This window comes from Schistocerca cancellata, chromosome 7, assembly GCF_023864275.1.
Source record: "Schistocerca cancellata isolate TAMUIC-IGC-003103 chromosome 7, iqSchCanc2.1, whole genome shotgun sequence".
Taxonomy (NCBI): Eukaryota; Metazoa; Arthropoda; class Insecta; order Orthoptera; family Acrididae; genus Schistocerca; species Schistocerca cancellata.
The window spans coordinates 579,229,650-579,238,312 of NC_064632.1; positions in this window are offsets into that span (position 1 = coordinate 579,229,650).

Sequence of the window (8,663 nt, forward strand, 5' to 3'; positions counted from 1 at the left end):
TTAGATTTGACTAATTTTAAGAAAGCTGGCACACCAAATTTTACGTTCCAATCTCTGTTTTTTTACATTTTAGATGTGCATCATGGTGTCACTGTCGTTTATACTGATGGCTCCAAACAGGAGACTTTCCTTGGCTGTTCTGTGGTGTTCCCTGATCATGTTACCCGGATTCGCCTCCCTGCTGAATATACCGTTTTCGCAGCGGAGCTCCACGCGATCCTGACGGCACTGGAGCAGATGCATCGTGTTCGGGGCTATCGATTTCTTCTCTGCTCCGATTCTCTTAGTGCCTTACAATCACTGCAGAACCTATACCCGACTGAGGAGATGGTCCAGCTGATACATGACCAACTGTACTTGCTCCAACGGCGGGGTAAAGAGGTATCCTTCTGCTGGGTGCCTGGTCATGTCGGCATTTGGGGCAATGAACAGGCTGATCGGGCTGCCAAGGAGGCCTGCAGAGAGCAGGATGTGGTCCAGTGTCCTATCCCCTTGCACTCAGTCATCGCAGCACTCCACAAGAAGTGCATGGAGTTGTGGGAGGACGAATGGCTGGCGGTGACGACAATAAACTGCGGTCGGTAAAGTCAACCACTCGGCCGTGGCGTTCCTCCTGCCGGCTGCTCAGGCGGGAAGAGGTGGCGCTCACACGTCTTCGGATCGGGGACTGTCCTCTGACACATAGCTATTTATTACGGCGGGAGGATCCTCCGTTTTGTGATGCTTGTGGTGTGCACATCTCTGTCCGGCACATTTTAACAGACTGCATTTTATACCGTGATGCAAGGGCAGAAGCACAAGTTGATGGGGATCTGCCCTATGTTTTAGCTAACGATGAGTCGTGTGTGTCTAGGGTTTTTAAGTTTTGTGATGCGTCTGGACTCTGGCCTAAACTTTTAGGCTGGAAGTTTTAGTGTATTGCAGAGTGGCTGACTCCTCTCTTTTTTTCTTGCGGTCAGCCAGCCACTTCCATCTGCTACATTGTTTTAGCACCCTCTACCTTTTTCTTCCCGTGTTGTTTTGTTCTTGACACCCGTCTCACTATGATACTGAACGGGCGCTGAAGACCTTGCTGTCGTGCGCCCACACAACCCTCCTACTACTACTACTATCAAACCACACACACACACACACACACACACACTCTGCATCACTGAAGGAGTGGAAAGCGCTGTCCCCACCAGAGAAGGCAGTCACAGTGACTTCCACCGAGTTCCAAGTCTCCCAGTGTCTTTACACTGTGACCTTCAGTGGAATAATGGTGAATTTTGGGGACCTCATGGGTCAATCCAACAGCGAGGCATTCAGCCCAGCGAAAAACAACAAACCGAGGAATTATAAGTGGGGCTGCACTGGAGATTTGGAGGGGCACACGAGACACACGAGGTCCGGGGCCAAACAGGAAAAGACGAAAAACTGCTAAACTTTATAAATTATACAGGTCGTAAAACGACCAGACTGTGGTGGGGAGGCGCGCTGGTGCTCAGCCACAGCTCCACTGACAGCTCGGATGCGCAGAGCCACAGTCTGACGTCACGGCAGTGGCGATGCTGGTGGCGCTCCACCTCCTGCAGCGGCAGCCGGCGATGTGTGCTCCGCGCGTAGCGTGGGCCCGGGGGGGGGAGAGGGGGGTCAGCTGCCAGCTGAGCGCACTGCTGGGGCTGGTCTCCAGCTGCACCTGGAGACCAGACAGGGGAAACTCGTCACTGGTCTGCGTCTCTTCTCTCTCTCTCTCTCTCTCTCTCTCTCTCTCTCTCTCTCACACACACACTCACACACACACACACACACACGCGCACACATTGTTTGGACGGTACGTGAACTAAACTGTGGGGCTAAAAGTTATGCAACTGGTTATCGTATTTAAAGATGTTCTTTGTATGACTACCAAAGTATCCGGATAGATGTTACGTATGGTATGGGTGTAGGCACTGCATCTGAACTGTCTCTTAGAGGCCGCCACGTAGTGGACCTGGCAGCAGTCAATATCACTGTTCCTTTTATGTGAATGGAATCGCGACGCACAAATCACTTCACTTCAGACCATGCAACACTTGTACCCAGCGGATACGGTCGTCCAGAACATCCATGATGCCCTACTCCACCTGCAACGGCAGGGGAAGGAGGTTTCGTTCTGCTGGGTGCTGGGGCACGTGGGTATTAGGGGAAACGAACTGGCGGATGTGGCTGCCAAAGATGCATGTTCCCTCCCTCACATTGTTGAATGTGCCGTTCCCCTCCATGCTGTTACCTCCCTTTTGCGTTTTCGTGTTATGCGTCAATGGGAAGAGGAGTGGCTGACAGTCGGTGAAAATAAGCTGCGTCTGGTCAAGGCCACAACGCGGCCATGGCGTACGTCCTACCAGTCATGCAAACGAGATGAGGTTCTCCTCACTCGCCTCTGCATCGGGCACAATCCCTTAACGCATGGTTTTTTAATCCGGCGGGAGGACCCCCCAATCTGCAGTGCTTGTGGCGTCCAGATCACGGTCCGCCACATTTTACTTGACTGTCCTTTATTCTCTGACCAGAGGGCGGTGGTTGCCTTGCCACCGGATTTGCCCTCTATTTTGCAAGACGACGCAACGGCTGTGGTTAAGGTCTTACGGTTTTGTGTCCTTTCGAAATTGTTGCCTCGGATTTTAGGGAGAGGATTTTAATGTGCTGCTGGGTGACTGGCTCACCCAGGCTTTAGGTAAGAGTTCCGCCAGTCACGATTACCTACTTGTTTCACTTCGATTTCGGTTCTGTTTTCCTTGTGTTTCCTTTCCTGTTTTAGTGCGTTTCTTCTCCTCTTGTTTTGACTCTGTATGTGAGGATTTGTAACTGCGTCAGGACTGTGTCTTTTAGCCGTTCTCCTTGTTCGGTGTCCGTCTTCGTCCCTTCACTGCATGTGTTCTTGTTTCTATGCGTTTGGGCGCTGATGACCACGCTGTTTAGCGCCCGAAAACCTCAAACCACACACAAGCCACACACTTAAGCTCCTCTGCCTGTTTCATGTATGTATGTGCTTTTCTTGTTTTCTGTTGTCTCTTGTGTGTTCAGCTTTGTGATTTCTTTGTCTGTCTCGAACTCCTGCTGTGCGTCCTGTATGTTTTCCGTAGGATCCCATGGACTTACTTCAGTGGAACAAGGGACCGATGACCATGTAGTTTGGTCCCTTTAAAAATCACACCAACCAATCAATAAACCAAGTAACAACTAAGTAATCAACTGAAACGTCACACAGAAGGCGACAGTTGTTCACGCATCTCATTCTTTCTGATGTCATGTCTGCATTATCGATTTCATTTATGTTAGAGTTGATCGAAGTGACGGCGAAAACAAGAGTTGTACGCTTTTGTATTTGAAGAAAGTGTTTTGATTCTGATGTTTCTCGGCCATGTAGGCTAATATAAAAATTTCCGCGGTGGAGCTTCCAGTGGTGGTAATTTTTCCATTCACGCAACAGACTTCTGGTGGTTCTCTACTGATATTCTTGGCGTTGAAAAATTGGTAGATGTATCCATTTTTCCGATTAAGACGTGTTCGTAGGTTAATACTTTATTTATTAGGTTGTACTCTTGCTTGTCCTGACCCGCGCTGCTCATAGGATGATATTTTCATGGTTGGCTTGGGTTCACAGTCTTTTATTATAAGATTGTGTCACGATTATTGATTCTTCAATACATTCATTTCGTTCCTCGGTTTTTCTGCTTCTCAAGGTGCTGGTTCTCGTTCGTTGTGATCTTAAAAGTGCTTCGGGCTCTTCGTCTGTTTCATTTTTTCGGCGTCCTTTATATTTTCGCCGTTTTTCTTCAGAACTGGCAAGAGTACATTTTGCGTTTAGACATAGTCTAAAATAGAAATAAAATCAGCCTTCTAGTAAGAAATGCACTAAGTACGCTTTAAACACTTTTCACACATTATTTTCGATTTATATTCAATCACTGTATCTCTTGACTACTCACAAATCTCTGTTCGTTTTCATGACAATAAGCTCCATTTAGTCAAGCCCACAACGCGTGTGTGGTGTACTTCTTTTTAGCCACGTAGACGGGACGAGGTTCTCCTCACTCGGCTTGGGATAGGCTACAGTCCTATGACGCATGGCTTCCTGCTCCGGCGAGAGGACCCTCCAGTGTGTGGTACTTGTGGCGTCCAGGTCACTGTGCGCCACGTTTTATTGTCTTGCGTTTTATTTTCTGACTAGCCGGCGGGTCTGCCATCTCTTTTAGGAAATACTCAAACGAACGTGGTTAAAGCTTCAAAGTTCTCTAACTTGTCCAATGTTTTTACTAAGATTGTAGGGAGAGAGTCTTAATTTGTTCATAGGATGACTGGCTCGCCCATATTTTACGTAAATGGCCAGCCAGTGACAATTTCATGTGGCATCCTTGATGCTCCTTTCTCGTTTTCCTTACGTTTTATTTTCTTATACAGCATTTTGCATCTTTTCCCGCTTTCTTTGCGTGTATGTTTCCATTTTACTAAATTTGCCGCATTTGTTTCTTTTAATGGGTGTCAGGGCGCTGATGACCTCGACTTTGAGCGCCCGTAAGCCGCAACACACACACACACACACACACACACACACACACACACACACACACTGCACTACTTTTTCGGTTCCTCCCTTCGTCGCTGATAAGAAACTGACGTTCGAACCCACGGCAGGTCGTCCTTTATATACTCCTACCGATGGGTAGCCCCACCAGAATTCCACCACATATCAAAACGACTTCGAATTGGTGTATTCGTCGGCCGCAGCTTCGGCTGGACCTCTCACAATGGCAAAAGGATTCAGTTCCTCCTGCAGTCTTGCGCCGCCAATTTCTTGCTCTCCTCGACGCATCCCGCAACTCGGAGGTTATCTATACAGATGGCTCGATGGTTGATGGCCGTGTGGGGTACGCTTACGCTCATGCGGACTATGTAGACCAGCGCTCCTTGCCGGACGGCTGCAGTGTTTACACCGCAGAGCTAACAGCCATTTTTCGTGCCCTTGAGCGTATTCGTACCAGCGCTGGCGAGTCTTTTGTCATTTTCAGTGACTCTCTCAGTAGTCTACAGGCTCTTGACCAGTGCTACCCACGCCATCCTATTGTTGTGGCCATCCAGGAGTCCGTTCATGCTCTTGCACAGGGTGGACGTTCAGTGGTGTTCATATGGACCTCGGGACACGTTGGGATAGCGGGAAACGAACACGCCGACAAGTTAGCTAAAGAAGCCACCCGCAAACTGCCGTTGGAGATCGGCCTCCCGGCAACTGATCTCCGATCGGTGTTACGCCGTCGGGTCTTTGGGATGTGGGCAGACGAATGGCGCACTCTGTCTGTACCCAACAAGCTGCGGCGTGTAAAGGAGACCACGACCGTGTGGGGTTCCTCCATGCGGGCCTCTCGCAGGGATTCTGTTATTCTTTGTAGGCTCTGCATTGGTCACCCTTGGCTGACGCATGGTCATCTGCTGCGTCGAGAGGACCCCCCTCATTGTCGCTGTGGTGCAACCATGACGGTGGCCCATCTGTTGTTGGAATGTCCTCTTTTAACCGCTCTCAGGCGTGCATTTAATCTCCAGGGTGATTTATCATCTCTTTTAGGTGACAATGTCTCTCTGGCAGATCGCGTTTTAAGTTTTATTCGCGCAAGCGGCTTTTATAGGTCCATTTAATTTTATTACATCACCCTCTTTTGTGCTGTATCTTTTACTTTGTTTTGTGTTGTAATTCGACTCCACCCTAATCTTTTAGGCTGGAGGTTTTAACGTGTTGCAGAGTGGCTGGCTCATCTTATTATTTTCGTGATCAGCCAGCCACAGTCCTCTGCTGTGCAGTTTTAATTCCGTCTGCCTTTGTTCTCTATGTAGTTTTTGTTGCTGTGCTTCGTTTTCCGTGTTGTCTTACCATTGACCATGGGGCTTTCCTTCCCCCGGAATTTTTATTTTAGTGCTTCGTCTGCCTGGTGGATAGTTTCAATGTGCTCTGTGTTTTTATGAAGCAAGGGACCGATGACCTTTGCAGTTTGGTCCCTTTAATCTTTAAACCAACCAACCCACGAATGGTCCACAATGTTTCAGAACATTCCGCAGTATTCGTGAGTGTTCAGGAACGTTCCACAATGAGCTGGGATGTTTCCGAATATTCTGGAATTTTCTCGAATGTTCCAGACTATTCCCGAACATTCCAAAATATCCTGGATCATACTGGAATGTTGTGGAATGTTCTCGAATACTCTCGAATGTTCTAGAGGGTGAATCTACTTAGCTCTTATATCTTCAAAAGTACGATTTTCAGGTAACAACAGTAACATTTTTCATGGGTGGGGGATTGGGGGATACAGGGCTACCACACTATGTAACTGCCTTGATCGTATTGGAACTCGCTTCTGAGTTTTAGCGGCATGCACATTGTACACTAATTTTCATAATATTTATTGATTATAGACACACAGATAATATTTTGCACCCATCAAAGACAGTTAGTCGATTATTCATATATATCATTTAGGTAAAATCTTATAACCCTTCCTGTCATAACCCATAAATGTGGTTGTGATTACACTCTTTTACGTGAATACCCCAGGGCAAGCAGGTAGGGTGGATGAGAATCTATTTTCTGTATCCATCACGGCATATTAATGGAGGAAATTCACTTTAAAGACATGCACGCGATGTAACAGCAACAGTGAAATTTCTTATGATTTTTAAGTTATAAAATCGTATGATGGTAAAACGCATAACAGCGGACGGCTGCAGAAGCTCACGCACTCACTCACTTGATTTTCGGAGATCTCTTGATTTCGTTTATTTCATAGTTCTGGCGCTTGTAGTATCTTGCCTAGTTATCTGCTCTATTTGCTTGGCTTTTTATACTTCCCTTTCCGGTGTGTCTGCTCTAGGTGTCATTCTTATTTTAATAACCTATTTAGCGCCCGAAAACCTCAAACCACACACACACACACACACACACACACACACAATAACCTATTACTCTTATTGCGCACTTTATACACGCAATGGATCTGACCACCTTAGAGCCGGCCACCAATGTACCTGGTTGCCCAGACTGGCATTTAATGGGTTTTCAGCCCATGCACCTCTTCAAAGAATTGGCGGGTAGTCTGTTTGGTGCTGTCCTTTAACATTGGAACGCCAGTTTGCTCGTGAAGCTCCCTAGAGGGGAAGCATCTGGGTAGGTGCAGAGCAAGGCGAAGAGCTTGTTCTGTACTTACAGTAGTTTTTCAAATTGGATGTTCACAGCATTGCCCCATACCACAGAAGCGTACTCTATAAAGTGCCTAATAAGTATCAGATATAGAGTTAATCCACACTTGGTGGATAGCGTCGTAGTTGGATTTAAGGTTAGGCGACCCAACGCTTTTCCTCTTACTTCGCAGACGTGTGGTCTCCGGGTCATGTGCCCATCTACAGTCACACCGAGGTATTTCCCGGTTCTTGACGATGGGATGGGGTCTCTAATGATACGAAGCGGTACTAAATCTGCAGGAAGCTTTTTCCTGGTGATGAGTAGGGCTTAGCTTTCAGCCGCATTCATCTTGAGTCGTCGTTTGGCCGCCCAAGATCCAAAGTTGTCACATGCTTCTTGAAGACGACGCTTCATTATATGGGTACTGAAACTGCGCGCAAAGAGCGCGTACAGCGTAAGCTCGACTCAGGGAGTTTTTGCCATCTCAGACGTATGTAGAGTGTACAACAGCGGGCCGAGAATGGACCCCTGCGGCACTCCCGTGTGGATTTGTCTTCCTGTGGATTTGAGATCTTCCACGAGAATTTGGATGGTGTGGTCACTTAGGTAGAATTTGAGCAGGCGCACCTGTGACACCAGCACCCCCAGTACAAGAAACTTGCGCAGGAGGCTGTTATGCCACACGCTATCGAATGCCTTGGACATGTAGTCCCAACTATGGCTCAGTGACATGATACCTTTGTCTGGGAACATGAAGTCAACAATTAGTTGCAAATGGTCTTGACCTGTGTCTTTTAGCCGTTCTTCTTGTTCGCTGTCCGTCTTCGTCCCTTCACCGCATGTGTTCCTGTTTCTATGCGTTTGGGCGCTGATGACCACACTGTTTAGCGCCCGAAAACCTCAAACCACACACACACACAAATGGTCTCGAGCCCTCAGGGGTTCAGCAATCGTTTGCTAGGTACAGGTTAGGCGGCCATGGGGTTGTTGCCCTTGGGACTGGTGAGTGCTGCCAGGCCACTGTCACCATAAGATCTGGGCGTGCTTCAGCGACCATCGTGCAGTGCGGCAGTGGAATGTTGTGTGTCACTGGGAATTGGGATCTTGGCTTGGTCGGCCACATAGTGAGGATGGAATAAAGATCTTTAACGCCTATAGAAAACCCTCAGTCTCAAGGTGTGCTGCGCGCTGAGGAGATGCATGGCTGTTCAGATGGAACAGTTGCTAGTGGACAACATTGGGTGTACCAGCTGCACCTCAGTTGTATAAGGCTTACCCATGCATGCTGAGCTCTGTATGAATGGACTTTTAGTTCCCTAGCTGCTTGTGGGACGAACACGGATCCTTCGAATTTTCATTATAATTTTACAGCTGCTAGTGGGATGAGTGGATCACTGGTAGGCACCAACACCCAACCTAATAAGAGGGCTCAGCTAGCCACCCCTCCAGATGTGGGAGTACATAAGAACGAAGCAAC